This window comes from Pleurodeles waltl, chromosome 8, assembly GCF_031143425.1.
Source record: "Pleurodeles waltl isolate 20211129_DDA chromosome 8, aPleWal1.hap1.20221129, whole genome shotgun sequence".
Taxonomy (NCBI): Eukaryota; Metazoa; Chordata; class Amphibia; order Caudata; family Salamandridae; genus Pleurodeles; species Pleurodeles waltl.
In genome coordinates, this window is record NC_090447.1 from 858,569,080 (window position 1) to 858,588,023 (window position 18,944).

General features: G+C 42.7%; 1 protein-coding gene across 2 annotated transcripts in view; it reads right to left on the minus strand.

The window, feature by feature from the left end:
- GPC6 (glypican 6) overlaps nucleotides 1–18,944 on the minus strand; it is a 3,616,389-nt gene that overhangs the window by 510,959 nt on the left and 3,086,486 nt on the right. The window lies entirely within an intron of this gene.

Genomic DNA, 18,944 nt, shown 5'->3' on the forward strand with positions numbered 1-18,944 from the left:
TTTACATAGTCAAAATGAACAGCAGGAAAAGTCCAATCAAATTAGTTTTTTTTATTTGGGTCCATGAAATATCCTTCAATCTGGATTCAAGGAAAGTTTTCAGACTAGTGTTATGGAGATATCTAACATTTTATTCTTCAATGTCCAAGAAACACATTTTTTAAAAGCTAATATATGGAAACATTTTAAATGGGTGTACACTATACATGAAAATACACTTACTTAAATAAAGTTATACTTTAATGCCAATGTTGGTGTAATTCCAGTCAGTGTTTTTGGTATGAGAATTAAAATGCAAGCCCTTGATGAATTTGAATAAAACTTGCCATACTCAACCCAGGTTGAAGTAAGACGAAAGTACTTTAGGGTGTTTTTTAATGTTTTGTGCAGATCAGTCAATTGGTGAAAAAACACTAACCATAACTACACAGTTGTTATCCCCAACTGTATATTTTTAGTTATATATATAGATATATTTGTAGTTATAGTTAGGTCTGCTTTTACATAGAAAGAGTGTTGTATATACATATATTTTCACTTACAAAAAAGGTCACAGGGATGTTATAGTTAGGCTTAGACTTCACCTTTACAAAACCATTGATATTCAGCAGTTATAGTAACTATACCTTGTGGTCTAAGGTAACTATAACTCACTCCCCCGCCATGCACAGTTTTTTCTTCAATAATTTGACTTCTAATGTTTCATTGATATTTTTATTGACGTTATAAAAGTTGTCATGATTGCAGTGATATCTGGAGTAATTAGCAGTGCCTGGCAAGGGCTTAAATTATAGTTACATTAGGCCGTGAGTTATAATCGCTTGAAATAACTCTAACTATAACTGCTGAATTTCAATTGTCTTGTATAAGTGAAATCTAAGCCTAACTAAAACGACCCTGTAACCTTTAAGTGAATTTCTAAGGTTTTTTAAAAATCTATTTCCTAACTATAACATCCATGCAACCTTTATTTCTTTCAGTAAATTTCCATGTTTTTTTTCATGTAAAGTAATTTTTATTATTATACGCTAATCCAACCACCCTCTTGGCCACAGTGCCTGACCTGAGGATAGGCCTTGCAGACAAAACCCTATAACACCCAACTCCGTGCCACACACCGCCTTCAGCAGTGAGTGGTGGGGCAAATTCCCTTATTCACCCAACCCCATGCTGCACACAGCCTTTGGCCAGGTGCAGCAGAAGTTGGGCACAGGGCCTGTCTCTCTGGGTATGAGAATAGGTGTGAGAGGGTGCCTCTGGGTGTGAGAGTGTCTGTCTGGGTGTGAGAATGGGTGTGAGATTGTCTATGTGGGTATAAGAGTGGGTGTGAGAGTATCTGACTGCACTCCAATAAATGAAAGATGCATTCACATCCACAAAGGATTTCAGATCATTTTTCAATATGAAATCGCGAAGTAAGCACATTGCTTTGCCTTCACAAAGCCCAGGAGTTAATTTGTTCTTTCCAGAAGTGGAGTTTCAATTGGGGCACCTTCTACTTCTATATTTGTAAGTGCTTCCTGTTGAGGTTTAATTTCTGTGAAATGAGCATCATGGCCAGAACGGAAGCTCACCTGCTCTTTTATCCAAAAAGAGTCCACAGTTTTCACAAAATGTCTATCCAACTGGTGTATTTTTTATTGGTTAGTTTTTGAGTGCTACCTTGCTTGTCAAATGTGCATTGTGGGTGAGGGGCTTCCACATGGCTCTCCTCCCCTGGCAGATTTTGCCCCTGGGGACCTTATTGCCTGGGGCCCAGCCTAAACATTTTATTTTTGGGGGGGGAAGAGTGGCTGCATGGGCCCCTCCCTGAGACGATCCCGGACCCGGGACCCCATCCTCCTGCCTTGACTTTTCTTTTGGGGGAGGGGGCCATGTGGCTCCCCCTTATTGGGCCTATCTCAGCCCCAGAGAACACTAACACCTGCAGCCCAGCCACATCCCATGGGTGCCCTATATGGCACTCGGTTAGCACAGTTGGGGACCATGGTGGGAGCCTGAAGGCCCCCACAGTCCCAGCTGGCTCCCAGCTTCCTGTGGGAGACAGCACTGCTCTTACAGACAGGGAGCTGCTAGAGATACAGCTCCCTCTCTGTGAGATCAATAGTTTCCTCTGTTTCCCTGCCCACATGTTTTGAGGAAGGGAAACAGAGGAACACTGCACTTCCAGCAAGCAAGATCTATTCGACAACTCTCACTTGCTGGAACTGGATTGTTTGCTCTGACTTAGCGGAATATGTCAAAGCTCCCGCCAAGTCAGACCAAACAGCTATGTCCAAGGGGTTGGGACCCTGGGACATAGCAGGAGCCGGCCCTCAGGGGTGGCAGTCCCCATGGCCATCTATGGCTCCATGAGGGGGCCCGCACAGCATCCATCCAACGTTTGACAGCCCCAGGGTGGTGGCAGTTCGAGGTGCTGCGGAATGCCACATGGCCCCCTTAATGTCAAATTAATTGCCCTGGGGAGGTGGCGGTCCCTGGGTTTGGTGGGGGCCACATGGTCACATGTGTTTATTTAATCATTTGCCCCAGGGAGGTGGTAGTCCCCAGGGCTGCTGGGGGGGCCACATGGGCCACTGTGTTTATTTGATCATTCACCCCGGGGAGGTGGCGGTCCTTGGGGCTGCAGGGGGGCCATGCGCCCCCCCTTAATGTCAAATGAATTTCCCCGGGGAGGTAGCGGTTTGATGTGCTCCAGGTTTATTTGATCATTTGCCCTGGGGAGGTGGCAGTCTCCAAGGCTGCGGGGGGCACGTGGGCCCCCAGCGTTTATTTCTTCATGCGCCCCAGGGAGGTGGAGTGCCCTAAGGTAACTATAATTCGTGCCTTCGCGATGCACAGCTTTTTCTTAAAAAATTGGACTGCTAATGTTTCATTTATAGTTTTGAGGACATTATGGATGTTGTCATGATTCCTGTGATATCTAGGGTAATTAGTAGTGCAAGGCGAGGGCACGAGTTATAGTTACCTTAGGGCGCGAGTTATAGCTACTTGAAAGAATTCTATCTAAAACTGCTGAATTTCTGTAGTTTTGTACAAGTAAATTCAGAACCTAACTATAATGTCCCTGTAACCTTTGTTTTCTTCAGTGAATTTCTACGCTTTTAAAATTCTATCTCATAACTATAACGTCCCTGTTACCTTTGTTTTTTTCAATGAGTTTCTAACGTTTTTTAAATTCTATCTCCTAACTATAACGTCCCTGTAACCTTGTTTTTTTCAGTGAATTTCTAAGGTTTTTTAACATAAAGTAATTTTCATTACTATATGTAAATCCAACCACCACCCAAGTGCAGCTGAGGATGGCTGAAGGGCCTGGCGGCCAACGCCTATAACAACCCCACCCCATACTGCTCACCACCTTCGGGCGTGTGCAGTAGGAGTTGACCGCAGTGACTGGCCTGAGCAGGCCAACACCTATAACCACTCAACCCCATGTTGTACACGACCTTTGGCCATGTGCAGCAGGGTCGACCACAGGGTCTGGCCTTCAGCAAAGCCCTGCAGCCAATCCTCATTACTACGTAAAACCATGCACAGCTGAACAATCTGTCTCTCTTCCTGTCAGAATATGTGTGAGAGGGTGTCTCTGGTTGTGAGAGTGTCTGTCTGGGTGTGAAAGTGGGTGCATGAGGGTTTGTGATTAAGTGCATGAGGATCTGAGTGGGTCTGTGAGAGTGTATGTCAGTGTCTGAGTGGGTCTATGAGTGGGTTCATGAGGGTCTGAGTGGGTCTGTGAGTGGAGGCATGTGTCAGAGTGGGTGCGTGAGGGTCTAAGTGGGTCTGTAAGTAGATGCGTCGGTGTCTGAGTGGGTGCATCAGGGTGTGAGGGGGTCTGTGAATGGGTGCATGAGGATCTGAGTAGGTCTGTGAGTGGGTGTGTGAGTGTCTAAGTGGGCCTGTGAGTGGGTGCATGAGTGACTGAGTGGGTCTGTGAGTGGGTGCATCAGTGTCTGAGTGGGTCTGTAAGTGGGTGCATGAGGGTCTAAGTGAGTTTGTGAGTGGGAGCATAAGTGTCACAGTGGGTCTGAAATTGGGTGTGGGAGTCTATGAGTGGGTCTGAGTGGGTTCATGAGTCTCTGAGTGCATGTATGAGTGAATGAATTAGTGAATGAATACGTCTGTGATTTCTAAAATTTTTTTTATTTTTTTACAAGTCGTGATTTATCTCGATTAATCTTGATTATTGTGCCTGACAAAGACAAATCATTAAAACCCATATTTTGACCCTCAAACACCCCTACATCACAATCTTGGGGTCAGGGTCCCTCCAACGAACCCCTTATGCTACTTTTCATTTTGTTTTTCAACCAAGGGACCATGTCCCAAGACCTTAAAATGGCAGCCGCACCTTTCTGTTCAGGTTGTGGCCAGCCAATTACAACATTCATATTTGGGCGCGCATTCGCAGAAATTCGTGAATATTCACTAATTATTTGCAACTTCAGAGATATTATTTTATTTTCACTTTAATATCTCCAAAACTACTGAATGGATTTACACAAAACACCCAAAAGCACAATCTCCATATTGACAGCTAGCTTTCTGCCAAATTTAGTGTAATTCCACCCAGTGGTTTGGGCTGTAGCCTTGTTCAAGGTTTCTATGGGAATTAACATTTGATACAACTTTTTTGACCCCCCCCCCACTTTTTCCTCTGCCCGCTTCAAAAATTCAGTGAAGATTTGTGAAACCGTGCCAAAGATATAGGCAAGTCAAAAACACTTTTCTATAGTCATAGTGAGCCCAAAAGCCCGGCAACCAAAAGAAAGATTACATCCAGAGTCTCCGCTCAGGCACAAACTGAAACCCAAATACAAATCAACGAGGCTAAGAATGCCTGTCGAGGTGGATGTGACTGTAGTGGGGAGGGGGTGGCTCGCCGGTGGGGGACTGAATGATCCCAGCACCAAGTCACCATCCCGGACAGCGCTAATGCTAAAACTAACTCGACTGAGGATGGTAGCACGAGTAAGATAGAGGTGGAAACAGCCAGGCTATTAGGCAAAGCACTGCGAGATCTGAGGAATGCCGCACAGGAGTACAGTGATAGTGAAAATATAAGTGATATTATTGGACCAGCGGACAGCAAGAGAAGGGACAAACAATGAAAAAGATGACTAATGACTCATCCTTCCCAGTGTACTCACTGAAACAGCTGTTCTCTAGTTCTAAGGGGTGTGCTAACACTGGTATAATCCCAGATGGAGAGTACAGTTACCTGTGACCCGAACTCCCCTTTACTGACCACAGTCTCAAAGCATGATGCAAATAACTCGGATGACATGGGGGTTCTTGAAATTGACCCAACCCCTCTCTGTAAGGGTGGCCTAAGACTGACGAACTCAACAGAAGATGTAACTCCTTAAAGATTATAAAAAAGCCTAAAAAGAAAAACGGTCCCAAGAAAAGAGTGGAGGAGAGGTTGTGCTTGGTCAGGAAAATCAAGTCATACATCACAATGTCCCCTACAAACGATACAGCAATTATTCAACCTAAGCGTGGGTGTGTGTGTGCTGTTAAGGTGCCCTAAGGCCTACACCCTCTTGCCCTAGCATTCACTGTGTCGATGTCTGCTAATTTGAGAGATCATGCAGGAGATTATGGCACATGTAACAGCCCTATTCCTGGAACTATTGATGTCACTTCTGATTTACAAAAAATGCTGGTCCCCACCTGGAATTTATCAATCTCTTTCCAGATGCTGGGACTAAACATTGTCTAAATAGATCAAGGCTGCTGACTTTCTTTTACACAATTCCCGAGAGTGATCTTGTCTGCTAACATGAAGTTAGTGAAGCTGGGGAATAAGCACCAGCGGACGGATCGGGGAGGGCAGTGTGCCTATTCCTTCACCCTCCCCGACCCCCCTGCCACTTCCTCCTCTTACACTAAAGTCGAGCTTACACTGCCTGATATTGCTAAACTGGTTCTTAGCCACATAGACTGTTTCCACATATGAGGGGTTGATGTGCTACCCTGCCCTGATGTCAACTAAGAAGAAGCAGTCTCAGATGAGTAACACAGGCAGCACATGGGCACGACAGGTATTGACTACCTTTGAGGGTATAGTGCAGTGCCAGATGGAGCAGTGAGGGTGCTCCCGGCTACAGGAAGCACAACACATGAGAATCTGTCAATTACTACAAGTAAAAATGGTAGACAAATCAGGATTCTAAACCTTGGTGGGAAGAACAACAAAAACGTCTTTGAGTTTATATTCCGCCGGGTTGGTCTCTGGACATCCAGGAGCTGTGGAATATTTGTTCTATATATATTGGAAGTCTTAGAAGGGCAGGAATTGATGGTAAATTGACTAGGGAGGATAAAGGAGGAAAGAATTTGATGTTCATTTGTGGGGATTTTAACATGCAGCCCTACGATGCCATCAGCAATAGCAAGACCATAATGGAAGATCACTGCCTAGGAATTCCAGAAACAGCTATGTGTTATTTTAAATCTACTAGAAAGGTTGAGGCATTTTATGACCTTTTGTTAAAACTGTCAAATGTGCTTTGTCAATGGTTGTACTGTTTCAGATAGTGCTGCCAAGGCAACATTTGACAACAGGAGAAGTTCATCACTAATTGATTACGTAATCATCAATGTGGAGGCTTGGGAATGCGTGTGTGATATGGTTGGGATCAGTAGAGTGCAGAGTGGCCATAATCCGGTGGCCATCCACATTAAATTGGGCTCTGTGGGAGATGAGTGTGTGAAAAATCGAACTGAGGGAAAATACGGGCATAAGATTGTTCTGTCCAATTGCAGGAGAACAATAATACGGAACAGCGGGAAGTACTTGTTGGAACTCCCGCAGCTCGAATATATAGTGTATGTATGGAGCACAAGTCTTTGATGCCCCAACTAGTGGTTGCTACTTGATCCTAGCTGCATATGATAAAATGACAAATGAGCTGAAGGCTGTATGGTCCAGGCCTGTAGCGTCTAAGGCAGCTAGCATAAATGGTGGAAGGCGGACAGCATGGAATGGTTAGTTTGATTGGGATTGTGCATGTGGTAAAAAGAATTGTCTCACAAACTCTAGTACGGCACCATTGCAGCTTCCAAACCGAAGAAAAATGTGGAGATTGTAGGAGAGAATATAAGCGCCTGTTAGCTGCCAACTAATTGGGTTTCCAGAAGGCACTATGGGCAAAGCTGAGGGAGGCCGCAGTCGAGAATAACACTAAAAGGTCCTGGGAACTCATAACAAGGTCGGGGAAGGGGGTGACAAACATCGTAGAGACCCACATAGTCCCGCCTACATGAGTTCACCACTTTAGTACTTTATATAGTGCCCCACATGATGGCGCACGGAACCCCACGCTGGAGCACAATATTCCATCCTTGGGCCCTGGTGCGATTGAAATACTGGCCTCTGAAGTGACAAGAGCAATGGCTGCCTTGAAAATGCACAAGGACCCGGTCCTGATCTTGTCCCTGTGGATCTCTATCGTGAGGAGCCTTATTTCTGGGGTAGTATCATTATTAAAGTGTTTAATGCAGCCTTTGCTAGAAATGTTGTACCATTGTCCTGGTGCTCTGCCACTATTGTCCTGATCTTCAAGAGGGGCGATTGTGGCTCTCCCACTAATGATCTCCTAATCTCCCTTCTTAATGGGACAGGGAAGATTATGGGGAAAGTTTTGCCCAATCGCTTGCAGGGATTGGTAGATGCCCAAGAAATGATGACAGAAGTGCAAGCTGGCTTTCGGTCCTGTATAGGTACTATTAACCAAGCCCTCTGCCTCCACATGATATCATATAAACTTACAGTAGTTAGGAAGTCCTTGCTGTACTTGGTATTTATAGACCTGAAAGTAGCCTTCGATCTAGTCAACAGAGGTAAACTATGGATGTCATTGATAGATTTAGGAGTTGATGCCATTCTGGTCAAAGTTAGAGGTTGGGCGGTGAACTCCATTCCACTTGCGGAGTTTGTGGAGTTTTTCCCACTCCGCACCCTGGTTAGTGCACGGAGTTCTGAAACGCTCCGCATAGTGGAGGTTTTTCCTCATTCGCACTCGCCAACATTAAGTTGGCAAGCGTAAGCAAGGAAAATAACCACCTCCCAACGAGATTTCTCAACACGGGTGGTCGCGGATGGTCGCTACTGCCCGCGTTGACAAATCTTTCATTCTCGTTGAGGAAGTTGCCACTCGAGTAGAAAATCTACTCAAGTGGCAGAGAAGAAGGAGCACCCTCTTGCGCTTTGCAGAGTGCCGTTTGTGCTGATTTTTTAGCTTGGGACAAACACTCAGCACTAAAAGCTTTGCCAATGGCGGGACCTAACGCATGCTGCCACTTGCGGAACTCCACATGTCACGGCAGAGTTTTTCATTCACCTCACGGAGTTCTGCGTAGTGGAATCTGCAAATTTCACCTAGGCCTAGTCAAGGCCATAGCATCTCTCCAATATTCCAATATTACTATTTGCAGATGACCCTGTATTGATGGCACATACAGAAAATGCAATGCACAAGCTTTCAGTTTGTGAGCTATTGTGAGAAAAAATCACTGTTCATCAATAGTAATGAGAAAATGAGTGTGGTTCTGCAGCTGACCCCTAGCCGTAAGCGGAATCTAGGCATATACGCATATAAGCATACGGTTTTTGAACAACTTGAATTGGGTTAGCCACTTATGGAAGGCATCTATGGGTCTGAAGCAAGCGGCTGGGGCAGTACTAAAGTTTAGGCACAAGGAAGGTGCTAGAAGTATAAGCATTGTTTTGCAAATATACACTCACAAGGCAGTGGCTGAAGCACTGTATGGGGCAGACGTTTGGGGGTATGCGAATACCAGCACATTGCAAGTGGCTGAGAACAATTTCCAAAGAACATTACAGAGGTTGGGACCAGAAACCCCCTAAAAGGGATTTTATGCAGAGCTCGGCCTTACACCAATATCAGAAATAGCAGTGCTAAGAAGGTGCTCTATTGGGTAAGGTTGGTGCGTACCCCAAGGGCAACAATGTATTTGAAAACTCTAGAAGAAGCCACCTTGAGTGGTGGTTCTGTGGGTGTTCCATGTGAAAAAGGTCCAGGGAGAACTCCAGTTCAAGGCACTGTATGTGGAACCTAGTAGAGTAAGGCAGGACACTGCGGAGCATATTAATGACCGATACCGCAAATACAAGCTTACGAGTGCATGCCAAGAGCTTAGACCAGAATCGATCTTAAGCAATTATTTTACTAATGCTTATGGACTTCCTTGTACCAGCTATCTGATATACCCTGACATGAAGTGAACACTGTAGGTAAAGTATAGGCTAGGCATATTACCTACTAAAGATTATTTAACTTGAACTGGCAACTCGCGGGCAAGCTAGATATGTGTGATTGCAATCTTGAAGAGGGAGATAACCTAGTCCACTTTACCCTGTTTTGTAAAAAAAATGACTTGGCTGAGAGGCAGTGGCTCCAGCCCCTCTTGGAGTCTTGCAAGGTAAAGTTCACTAAGGGTGCGCTACCAATCTGCACTAGGCCTGGTGACATCAATGCGCATAATTCTATAGCATCCTACATGTGTGCTGCATGACCCTGCTTGAGAGAAGTGCCAGCTAAGCTGGGTCTGACGGACCATAAGTCCTTCTTGAGCTCTCAGGACTCTGCCCTTAGGCCAGGCAATAGTGCAAGATGAAATCTGTAATCTTTTTCTACTGAGTGGTCACATCAGACTCCATGGCTGTCAAGAATATTAGTTGCCAGTGATAGATTTTCTATGTATAAGCACTTTTCTCCAAGCATTTTATGCACAAGCACTTTTTGCACAGCTTGGTTTGCACTGGTGATTGGCAGTGTGCCTCACATGACTAAAATGAAGCAGCCAACGTACTGTGCTGCTGCAGTGTTTAGATGATTATATTGCGTGTGCATTTTAGCTAATTATGCCTATGACTAGATGAGTGTCCTGTGAGATTGAGTGTTCCTGTATTGCCACTAGTTGATTATTTTGCACGTTTTTATGATGTACATTTATATTTTAAATTTGTTTTTACTATTCTGTGTTTTCTATTTGTAATTGTTTTCTACCTATTGTAAGGCTGACAGCCGAAACAATAAATAAATAAACTTGGACTTGGAAAACATATTTATTTTTCTTGCCATGTCAACTTCCTTTCCTGCATGGATCTACGTGCACATGGGCATCACACCATTTCTGGCTAAGCCAAGTAACTTATACATTTGGTGCAGATCTATTCATAGGATCAAAGGTTATAAGCAAATCAAATCTGTCCTGAACAATAACAATACAGTGACAGGAACAGAGGTTGGAAGTGAGACGGGTTCTACAGTTACACCTGAAGCTATCCTACTGGTTCCACCAGTCAGTCCTGACCAGGCTGAGGATTACTTTCAGTTAAATAACAAAGTAGTGCACTGGTTGGCAAAATCATCAGACTTTTACAGCTGTGAAACCTTATTCGATTCGGAAAGATAATCAATGTGCAACGTGTCTATTGAGGTGGATTAAGCCCAAAAGAGGGCTTGGGGGACTGTTTTGCTATTAATTTTGGGAACGAATTTGATGCTGGGTCGTTGCTGGAAGGGCTGTCCTCTGTTTCTCTCCCAGGAGTATTATGGCAGTACCCCTGGTCAATTTCTAAAACCCAGCTGTGATAAGGATACCTAAATTCCCTACGTATGAGGCCTCTGTTTTCAGTCCTTGTGAGATACCAACATGTAATCACTTCTCGCTCTTTGAACAAGTTGACTGACTGTCTCATACAGAGATGTCTCTTGGCTATGGTTCATGTTCGGGCCAATCTAAGGGAATGACTCCATTGCTCGAGATTGAAGAACAGACACATTTGGGGGATGTGTTTGTGGACAGAGCTACTTTTCCTGTAAAATCTTACATCAGTGCAGAAGCGACAGTAGAGTCCTTGGGAGGGGAGATGTTGCACGTAGCTCCTATTGTGGCTGAACAGTCAGAAAGATTACCAATAATGTAAATCGTCCTAAATCTTTTTGTACTTTGTTAATGCCAAACATTGGGGTCCAACCGGAAGAACCCATTCATGATTTAATACCAGAGGCCGGGGCACAACCTGTTGAATTTAAACATGATCTTAAGTGTATGGTTTGGAATGTGCCTGGTCTGCTTAGTAGAAAGAGGATTGCTGACTGGAATGATCTAAATAAAGACTCTCATATTATTTGTTTACATAATACCTGGGTCCGTGAAGACGTACATATTGATGGGGTTCTCTCTATTTTCACTCCTGGTCATTCATTCACGAGGGAGGCATCATCGAGGTGATCTGTTACTTTAATCTTAACCATTTTAGATAATAAGAATATTAACCTGCACCTCGACTACCCTCATTTCCAAGTTATCAATCTTATGTACAAATCTAGAGAAATACTCGTGATTGTCAATTGTTATCATAATAAGTTCACCCCTAATAATAGGGACATAGCTCTTTCTCTCAAACCGACCCTTAGCAAGCACAATATTGACTTTATCCTGATATGGGAGGGAGATTTTAATATTAGACTGTGCCCGTTCTCTGATAATACTGTTTGTGGGATGGTAGGCTATGAGTTTGAGGATTATTCACATTTTGAGCCCACACCATGTGGAGGTATTTTTAACTCCATTATGAATACGCTTTCTCTCTTTCTCACTATTAATAATACAGCCCACCATATGACAGGAAATGTTATCTACACGGGAAGAGATCAGGGCAGTCTTATTGACTTTATTGCAGTTTCTCAGCAATATAGGCGCAAGGCCATTGTTTTTTCAATTCTAAATACCTGGTTAAGCGATCACCATCCCTTAACTGTCTCATTTGACCTGGGCAATGAGATGTACCCGGATACTTCAACATTTATCATCATGCCAATAGTACATAATACAAAACAAATAAGGGAATATTTCGAAAATGGGCTGGGGTGGATCCTGGGGCTGTACTAGAAGAATTTGTGGAGAGAAGAAGGGAGCAGGTAATGGTCTATCTAGATAGTGAATTAGATTCCAAGAGCATGATGTAGGCTTATGCTGATATCTGCTATACAGTCACTGACATTTTGACAATTGAGACTAGAACAAGAGAAACCATGAGGCAAAGGTGGTTTGATGGCATCTGTTCAGATTCACACAGGGATCTTATTAGAGCTCTGAAAGAAGTGCCTTGGGATAGGGGGATGAAGAGACTCTGTAGGTGAACCTCAAAACAGCTATTTTCCGTAGGAAGGAAGCTATTAGGCATGAAGCATGGAAAAAACTACATGAAGCCAGCGCAAGGAACGACACATGCCTTTCGTGGAGGACAGTTAATGCCCCTTATTTTGGAGATAGTCACAATACTCCTATTGATGCCACTGTTTTACCACACAAATGGGTGGAGCACTTCGCCAACGTTGACCCTGATGGCCATTTGGAGACAGCACCGTAAAAACTAACCAGGGATGGCACGGTGCTAGCATTACCCACTGTTAAAGAAGTTAGGCATGCATTAGAACAGCGCTAGAAACAAGGCTTCCAGTCCTGATGGTGTGCCAGCTGATCTATTCTTGGGAAACCTTGATCTATGGACTACATTATTAACAAATGTTTTGGGGAATGCTGTTATTGCTGACCCACCCAAATCATCATCAAATTCCATCATAGTCCCTCTATTTAAAAAGGGTGATAGTGCAGACCACTGATGCTACTGCCCGATTTCCTTAATCCATACAATGACTAAACTCATGGGCAGAATTCTATTGAACTGACTGGAAACTTGGGTGGTAGAAAAGTTTAGCTTCTCTGAGGCCCTGCATGGATTTAGAAATGGACTTGGCACTGTGGAGCAGCATGTTAACCTTCATTAAGTCTTCAGTAAATATACAGTGGTGAAGAAAAGCAGCCTCACTTAGCCCTCGTGGATTAAACCTCAGCTTTTGATTGAGTGCATAGAGGGAAACTCTGGCACACAATGCTAGAAATGGGCATAGAAATTGCATTAGTTCACTTCCTAGCCCAGTTGCACGAAGATGTAACAGGATGTGTACGGTATGGGGCATATGGAGAATGCACCACTCCTATTAAATTAAAATGAGGTGTGGAGTGAGGCAAGGGTGCGTGTTGGCACCATTTCTTTTCTGCCTGTGCATAAATGATTTAGAGAAATGCCTGTACCTGGGGGAGGCAGAATTGCCGAAGGTAAGCTCTAGAAAGCTCCATCCCCTGCTTTACGCAGATGACTGTGTTCTAATGTCAAGAAGTTGTATGGGTTTACAAAAACTGTTGAATAGCGTTGTCCTATTTATGAGTGATTTGGGCCTAAAAACAAATACTTCCCAATCGCATGTTATGTGAAAAGGTAAAACACGATCCAGTCTGAGGCCACACTTCATCAATGGTGAAAAACGTCTTTATGTTCCAACATTCACTTATGTAGGTGTACCGTTTGACCAAAAAGGCACATGGTCACACCGAATTAAGATTAGGAAGTTACGCTTTGACCAAACTATTGAGGCTCTCTTCAGATTCGCAAGGAAACTGGGCTCCGGACCTTTGGACGTTATGATTATCATCTACAGTGCCCATAGGTGTTCCACTGTAATACATGGTGCTGGGGTGCGGGTATACTGTGATACTTCCTGTTTACAGGTGGTCGAAAATCTTTTTGGAGAAAGCTCTTGTCTGTTCCTAATTGCCTCCCTAAATTTCGTTGCCATCCGGAGTTAGTTCTAGAAAGTTTAGAGGACTGTATTAAGCTAGCCCCTCTGATGTTATCTCATGCAATCTGGATCAAAAACGAAACACTTCTCAATCAACAGATTTTTAACAACTGTTTATGCTTGGATAACCCACATAGCGTTCAGTGGCTGAGATATGTTAAATATCAACTGGCAATGTTTGGGAGAGTGGACTGCTTTTCCACACCACAGCATATTGTCTCTGTTCCTTAGCACCAGCTGAAACAATATGTCCTCGCTGCCTGTAAAATAGAAGAGGATGCTCAGAGATGGGAAAAAGAGGGTGTCCGATTACAGTCCCATCGTACCCTATCTTCTCTTCCCATTTGCACACTCACAAAGATTTTATCTCATAAAGTTTAGATTTAATTTAGCCCATATTTTGGTGGCGTACCCTACTAATGCGTATCATGATTCTGTACTTGATCCTTGGCCTTGACACTCACACTCAAGGCAGTCTATGTTGCATTTTCTCTTTTTTTGTGAATTGTATGTTGCATGTAGAATTTTTTTTTATTCCGTTATTGTGGAATCTGGACATTAGAATCTGTAGGCCAGCACTGTTTTATTTACAGCTTCTACAGATGAAATATATTTGCATGATAATCTGTAAATTTATTGCTACGGCTGCGAAATTGAGGAACCTAATGAGGGAACTAAGGGCCAAATGTTTTTTCTCATCGCAAACGGCCGATTCACAGAATCGGGCAGATTGCGACAAGAAAAAAGCAATTTTGTATGTACAGACCCATTTTTACGAGCAGTTTGACCATGTCCTTTGTTTTCATTCGCACACAGTACCTTCTGAACTTAAAATTTGAGCTGGGCGGCTAGGGTAATATGCACTATGGTATTTATGCAATATGAATTTTAAAGACGTTGCTATTTTGATGAAATTTTAAGAGGCTGCTATGTTTTGAACTTTAAAGAAGTTGCTATTTTGATGAAATTGTACGAGGTTGCTATTTTCTTTTTACTATGAATTAAGTACTGTCTGAACCTACTATTTTAATATGAAATTATTTTTTGATGATGCGTTTGCAGTGCTGATTTATATGTATATGGTCTTTTATGCTTTTTTAACTGAATAAAAATGTATTGATGAAGAAGATGAAGAACACAGTGACACAGTGGCAACTGCCACTGTGTAACATAAATAAATAAATCTATCTATCTATCTATCTATCTATCTATGTATCTATCTATCTATCTATCTATCTATCTATCTATCTATCTTTATCTATCTATGCACAAACACACATATATATCACAATGTAATAAGTAGTTTATTATCATTGTTGAGTATGGTGAGGGATCATTAGTCAAAGCCTTGAGTGGCCATGACACCTGGTCCCCTTCCTCATCCATGTGTAGTAAACAACACCATGAACAACTGCATATAATGTATAACCTTTGGTATTTTTCGTGTGTATTTGTTTTAATGAAAGAATTTAACCACAACCAGGATGCAAGAGTTACATTCGTGCAATAAGGTAAAATCACATTTATGACTATTACAAGAGTTTTACCAAATGTGAAGCACCTGTAATACCATGTGAGGCAGAAAACACCTTTTCTTATGTGAATCCAAAAATAGGATTTGACATTTGCACTGTAGTAATATATGTGATAAAACGCGTTTATTAGTAAAGTTACTCTGAAAGGTGTTATTGTGTCACATTTATTTTTATTGTCATGGTATAAATATATGCACGTACACATCGATAAATAGGTAGATAGACAGATCCATATTTGCACACGGACAGTGAAAAAAGGAGAGATTGAGTGGATGTGGAACAGTGTTACAGCTGCTGCAATAACATCATAAATCATGGCTGCTGTTGAGTTGTATAAAAATACTAGCGTTCCCGAGAATGGAAAAAATCTCGTGACAGTGGTAACATTACTTTGGATGAAAGGCTATTTTGTGTGGTGGGGATTCTGTTTTCCCTATAAGATGTCTCGAGTAAGCATTCCTATGCAGCATTGAGTCATAATAACTAATGGTGCTGTTGGTTACCTCCTAACCTCCCTAGCAGAGTGACTTCATGGATTGATGGACTGCTGGCATTCCTGAGCATGATGAATGGCCGCACACTGGATAGCAATTAGCACATACATTATTGTCAGTATCATCGGTTTCCCTCCGTTCCATCCATGCAAAAGAGCGAAGAAAATAAATAAATAACACATCTGGGAGATTTATAGACTCTATTTGCAATCCTGTCATAGTGAGAGCAGGAATGAAGTGTATTTCCACCAAGTTAAAATATTTCAGTTTCCGGGCAATGTTGTGTGGTGAATTTTGCTATAGTAAATATAAGTCGATAGATGTTAAAAGTATCTAAATTAACATTCTGGGCAAAATATGAAATTAGCCATGTTTGTAGTTTAGAATAATGACTGATCAACTATTTCCGGTATGCTTCAAGTCTTTACCAGTGACGTATTCTATAAAATGTGGTATTTAACTTAATTCCTTCCTTCCTTTTTCCTCCTTCTTTTCCTTCCCTTCCTCCTCTCTCTCCCTACAGAACTCTGTCGCATAATTTCCTGTGGACTGACGAGCGCCGCGTGGCGTACTTATCGCAATCTGCTCCATTGACGCTCTGCTGCACAACTGACACGCGATCAAAGCTTGTGACTTGACTTCACAAGGCTCAGATAAGCCGCTTTGCGTTCCGTCCTCCCACTCGACAGACTCCCATCACCCTCATGATGAAATAGCAAGAGGTGGCAGGATTTATTCCCTTCTTTCGTTTCTTTGTGTTCAATATGCCCAGTGATATAAATGATCTTCATTTTAGAGTTTTGAAAAGTTTTAATTAAAAAAGGATCATATAACATAAATTGCTTATGTAAAGAGATTACCACAGGGGATATAATAATGTTAACAATAATTGCATTTTCGATTAGCACAGTAAATTTCAGTTCTTTTACACTGGTACTCTTTGATTTTGCACAATAAATTGCAGGTGTTGGAAACTGGATATTGGCAGCTTCACTGTAAAGTATTGGCCTCAACAGACGGCAGCCGCACAGAAAAAAGTTCTAATTAATATAAAGATTCGCTAGCAAACTAACAATGCCTGCCTCTTCCTTATGTCTGCATTGTGCGGTCACCGTGGCAGACCTTGAGCTTTTGCGTTCAATATCATTCAGCAAACCAAGCCCGCAGTTGAGAATTCGTGATAGTTCTGAACTTGCAAACTTTCTTTAAAGGAAACAACTCCTGCAAAATAACAAGTACACCGAGTAAAAAATGCAATTTACAGATAGATTAATTACATTTCCTACCTACCTTCCTCTCTCCCCCGGAGAGCCACACGGAGAGAAACTGGCCAATTAATGTTAATGCAATGAATTTGACAGTTAGAGGAATGACCTCAGGCCATGACAAACACACAAGCACAATTTCTTCATTACAGTGAGAGAGGTACGAGTCACTCTATTTTTGATTTAACCCCTTAGCTGCTGGGCCTTTCCCCCCCCAGTGCTGAGCCCTTTTTTGGCTATTTGGGGTAGTTCGCGCTTAGGGCTTCATAACTTTTTGTCCACATAAGCTAACCACGCCAAATTTGCGTCCTTTTTTTCCAACATCCTAGGGATTCTAATGGTACCCAGAGTTGGTGGTTTCCCCTGGAGGAGACCAAGAAAATAGCCAAAATACAGTGAAAATTTAGTTTTTTCCAAAAAAATGGGAAAAAAGGGCTGCCGAAGAAGGCTTGTGGTTTTTTTCCCTGAAAACGCCATCAACAAAGGGTTTCTGGTGCTGAAATCACTATCTTCCCACCTTTCAGGAACGGGCAGACTTGAATCAGAAAACCAAATTTTTCAACACAAATTTGGCATTTTACTGGGACATACCCCATTTCTACTATATTTGGTGCTTTCAGCCTCCTTCCAGTTAGTGACAGGAATGGGTGTGAAACCAATGCTGGATCCTGGAATGCTAAACATTTATGAAAACTAGACAAAATTCTGAATTCAGCAAGGGGTCATTTGTGTAGATCCTACAAGGTTTTCCTACAGAAAATAACAGCTGAAATAAAAAAATATTGAAATTGAGCTGAAAACAACAGCCATTTTTCTTTATGTTTTACTCTGTAACTTTTTCCTGCGATGTCAGATTTCTGAAAGCAATATACCGTTTTGTCTGCTGGACTCTTCTGGTTGCGGGGATATAAAGGGCTTGTAGGTTCATCAAGAACCCTAGGTACCCAGAGCCAATAAATGAGCTGCACCCTGCAGTTGGTTTTCATTCTATACTGGGTATACAGCAATTCATTTGCTGAAATATGAAGAGTGAAAAAGAGGTATCAAGAAAACCTTTGCATTTCCAAAATGGGATCAAGATAAGGTTTTGAGGAGCAGTGGTTATTTGCACATCGCTGAATTCCGAGGTGCCCATACTAGCATGTGAATTGCAGGGCATTTCTCAAATAGACGTCTTTTTTACACACTCTCTTATATTTGGAAGGAAAAAATGTAGAGAAAGATAAGGGGCAATAACACTTGTTTTGCTATTCTGTGTTCCCCCAAGTCTCCCGATAAAAATGATACCTCACTTGTGTGGGTAGGCCTAGTGCCCGCGACAGGAAATGCCCCAAAACACAACATGGACACATCCTATTTTTTTTATAGAAAACACAGCTGTTTTTTCCAAAGTGCCTACCTGTAGATTTTGGCCTCTAGCTCAGCCGGCACATAGGGAAACCTACCAAACCTGTGCATTTCTGAAAACTAGAGACCTAGGGGAATCCAAGGAGGGGTGACTTGCGGGGCTCGGACCAGGTTCTGTTACCCAGAATCCTTTGCAAACCTCAAAAAGTGGCTAAAAAAACACGTTTTCCTCACATTTCGGTGACAGAAAGTTCTGGAATCTGACAGGAGCCACAAATTTGCTTCCACCCGGCGTTCCCCCAAGTCTCCCGATAAAAATGATACCTTACTTGTGTGGGTAGGCCTAGCGCCCACGACAGGAAACGCCCCAAAGCGCAACGTGGACACATCCAAATTTTTGGAAGAAAACAGAGGTGTTTTTAGAGAAGTGCCTACCTGTAGATTTTGGCTTCTAGCTCAGCCGGCACCTAGGGAAACCCACCAAACCTGTGCATTTCTGAAAACTAGAGACCTAGGGGAATCCAAGGAGGGGTGACTCGCAGGGCTCGGACCAGGTTCTGTTACCCAGAATCCTTTGCAAACCTCAAAAAGTGGCTAAAAAAACAAGTTTTCCTCACATTTCGG